This window comes from Clupea harengus, chromosome 5 (assembly GCF_900700415.2).
Source record: "Clupea harengus chromosome 5, Ch_v2.0.2, whole genome shotgun sequence".
NCBI lineage: Eukaryota > Metazoa > Chordata > Actinopteri > Clupeiformes > Clupeidae > Clupea > Clupea harengus.
This window is the reverse complement of record NC_045156.1, coordinates 14,439,205-14,443,352: the sequence shown is the minus strand read 5'-3', so window position 1 is coordinate 14,443,352 and position 4,148 is coordinate 14,439,205. Positions and strand designations below refer to the sequence as shown.

At 46.9% G+C, this 4,148-nt stretch overlaps 1 protein-coding gene across 6 annotated transcripts in view; it reads right to left on the bottom strand.

Annotated features, from left to right (window-relative positions):
• Nucleotides 1-4,148, bottom strand: part of kif21b (kinesin family member 21B) — a 100,068-nt gene that overhangs the window by 57,005 nt on the left and 38,915 nt on the right. The window lies entirely within an intron of this gene.

Below are 4,148 nucleotides of genomic sequence, written 5' to 3'. Positions count from 1 at the left end.
CACACACACACGAGTATATACACACATACATGTACATAAACATTCACACACAAATATTAATAGACATGCACAACCACACACACACACATCAACCACACAACACACACAAGAGTATATACACAGACATATACATCACACCACAAATATTAATAGAGACCACACACAAACACACACACACACACACACAACACAACACACCCCACACAAACACCACACACAAACACACCACACACACAAACACCCACACACACCACAAACACACACTCACACAACACACACACACACCCCCACACACAAACACCCACACACACAAACACCCACACACAAACACACACACACAAACACACACTCACACACACACACGTATATACACACATACATGGACATATACATTCACACACAAATATTAATGTGTTCCCTCCCACCACAACCACACACACACAACCACACACACACACACACACACACACACGAGTATATAAACACATACATGGACATATACATTCACACACAAATATTAATAGAGACCACACACAAACACACACACACCCCCACACACAAACACCCACACACACAAACACCCACACACAAACACACACACACACACGCCATTAATCACTGGAAGCTAGATGACGTAAGATAACACTGCATTCTTCCCCCATTGATCAACAAGCGATTGGCAGGACCACACATGCTGACCAACCAGGTCATGAGGTCATGACCTATACTGATGACCTTTGAACCCCAGGCACAACCCCTGCTGCCCATTAAGGGAGGGACCGGGAGGGGAAGAGAGGAAAGGAGGGAAGGGGGAGGAGGAGGGCAGGAAGAAATGCGATAGCTGAAGTAACATCAATCAGTCACTGAAGCACAGGACTGTCATTCAGGAAATCTGACAGAGATGGAGGGGGAGGGAGAGCAGAAGAGGATGAAGAAGAGGATGAAGAAGAGGATGGAGGGGGAGGAGAACAGAAGAGGAAGAAGAAGAGGATGGAGAAGAGGAAAGAAAAGGCAAATGGGATGGAGACACAGGCGAGTAGAGACAGACAGAGAAGAGACAGACAGAGATGGAGACAGAGATGGAGGGATGGAGAGACACAGAGAGATGGAGGGATGGAGAGATGGAGGTGGAGAAGACGAGTACAGACAGACAGAGAAGAGACAGATAGAGAAGAGACAGAGATTGAGGGATGGAGATGGAGAAGAGACATTAGTTCATGTTAGTGTATGAATCCTGAGTATTCATTAGTTTGCATAATATAGTTTCTAGAATATAGTAATGGGCCATTAGCAAGGTCCCCAGGGAGAGGCATGGGAGGCACTCTGTAGAGAGATGTGGATAATTACCCTCAAACACACACACACATACATACAGATGTCAACACCCGCAGAGAATCTGCTGAGCACACACCCAGCCTGTGCTTGGCACAGATTGTTACTAAGGACTATTACACAACTAAACATATTACTGCCCTCAAACACACACACACACACACACACACACACACACACGGTTACTAAGGACTATTACACAACTAAACTTATTACTGCCCTCAAACACACACACACACACACACACACACACACACACACACAACACACACACACACACACACTGCCCTCAAACACACACGCGCACACTGTTACTAAGGACTATTACACAACTAAACTTATTACTGCACCCTAAGTTTTAGCAGAAACAGAGCTAATCCATTTTCAGCGCTCCACTCCCTCTCTCTATCTATCACTCTCTTTTGCCTCCTCCATCTCTCTCTCCTATGTATCCCTATCCCCTCACCCCTATCTCTCTCTCTCTCTCTCCTCACTCTCTCTTCTCACTCCCTTTCCATTCATCTCTCCATCCCTGATTAGTATTGAACATTACTTCAGACATTAGCCAGAAACCATGGCCAACTGTTGACAGACAAGGAGAGAGAGAGAGAGAGAGAGAGACAGAGAGAGAGAGAGAGAGAGAGAAAGTGAGAGAGAGACAGAGATAGAGAGTGAGTGAGAGTGAAGGGGGAGAGAGCGAGAGACAGAGAGGGAGAGAGAGAAAGAGAGAGAGCGAGAGAGTGAGAGAGAGAGAGAGTGAGAGGAAGTGAGAGAGGAAGTGAGAGAGAGAGAGGGAGTGAGAGAGGGAGTGAGAGAGAGAGAGTGAGAGAGAGGAGAGAGTGAGAGAGAGCCCAAGAGAAAGAAAGCTTCCCTCTGCAGCAGTCAGCCCCCCTGATCATCATTCTTTATTAAGACGGAATGGGACATGCAGGTCACCCTAGAACAGCTGATAATAGTAGCTAATCAGGCGATCAATACTTCAGCTCTAACCCAGTATGACAGTGTCCCTACAGCAGACTGTTAAACAGCTAGAGCAGACACACACACACACACCTCCTTGGCAGTGGTGGCATAAGAGCAGAGGCCAGAGCCGTGCCAAATGAACGTCCAGAGTTCAGGCTTAATTGTAGAAACAAAGCAAGGCCTGTGTCCTCACGTCCACACACACACACACACACACACACACACACACACACACACACACACACACACACACACACACACACACCCCTACAGCTCAAGCATTGGGTTCAACCAAGCATCTCTGTGGTCAGTGAGTCTTCAGGCTACATGAAGTCACAGAAAACAAACAGCAGCAAACAGGGACCTAGATGGAAGAGGAGCACAGAAGTGCCTGGAAGAGCTGAGGGAACAGATCCAGATAGAGAAAGGAAGAGCTAAAGGAACAGATCCACACACAGATAGAGAAAGGAAGAGCTGAAGGGATAGAGTCATACAGATAGAGAAAGGAAGAGCTGAATAGTGCCACGTCTATAGTTAAAGGGTCATGGGTTACATTCCCAGGCCTGCAGTCTGTGTTGAATAAAAGACTGTGTGTTGAGAGGTCTACTAACATACTGCAATGTAACGTAACCTACACTGCTGTCCAAACTGGAATTTGACACAGGAGTGTAAGAGACTTCTCCAACGGTCCTCCTCATTGTCAAGGAGATGGTTCAACTCTTAAACTTCCACTGAACTCTAGTTCTCAGAAACACAATACTATCGGTCTTCTGGTCCGGTTCAGATTGATCTGATTGCACGGCATAACTGACAGTGGGCTCGGTCCGATGGAGCTCGACAGAAACTCAGACTCAGGGCCACAACAGCTCCACGACCACAGCTGCGCAAAATAAATCTGGGAGGCAGTCTGACTCGACTCCAAGAACTGGGCACTCATTTCAAGAATATGCCAGCATAAAGCAGAGAGATTTACTCTTATACACTTGGCACCTGCATCTGGGAGCGAGCTGGGCACTAACATTGAGAACATGCCAGAATAAAGAAAAAAGATTTACACCACCTCTTGGCAGCTACGTCTTTGAAAATGTGCCAGAATCAAAGCTCTGGGTTTAGATGTGGCCTTGGCACTCCCCCCCAGAGGAACTGGCCAATCACTCGGAGAGTTTGCCAGGCTGAGACGGGTGGATTTCAACGTCGCCTTGACACTCACATCTAGGACCTGACTAACTTTAAGGATACACCAGACAAAGAGAGACAAACATCTTCTTGGCTCAGACGTGTAGGAACAGGACACTGACTTTGGGAATGAAGGAGAGGAGGCTTTAGGAGTGAAGGAGAGGAGGCTTTAGGGTGGAGAGACTGGATTAAGAGGAACAGACTTGAATGAGATGGGTTTGGGAGTGAGAGAGGGGTTTGGGTTAACAGACAGAGAGAGGCAGAGAGAGAGAGAGAGAGATAGTTTGGTACTGAGTACGAGACTGAAATAAGCAGTTTCGGGGTGTAGATAGGGGTTTTGTTAGCCTGGATGCCAGACGAACTTAGCCCCGCCCACAACATTTTAGGTCGGGAAGTTCGGTCTGGCATTGCTCCGTTGGGGAGAAACTATCTCCTCACAAAAATCTGTGAGGAGATAGATAGACCAATCAAATTGTCAGGGCGGGCTTTATACGATGATGGACAGATGATCAACCGTGACGTAATCAACCACGTCACCAAAGAGCGTTGGGTTGAATTTGTTTTCAACAAACATGGCTGCCGCTGGAGAGCTGAAATGTGGAGATTCAAGTCTGTTTTAGAAGACATTGACAGCACATTCATTTTGAAAGAGGAACAGAGAAACGCGATCAAGGCAT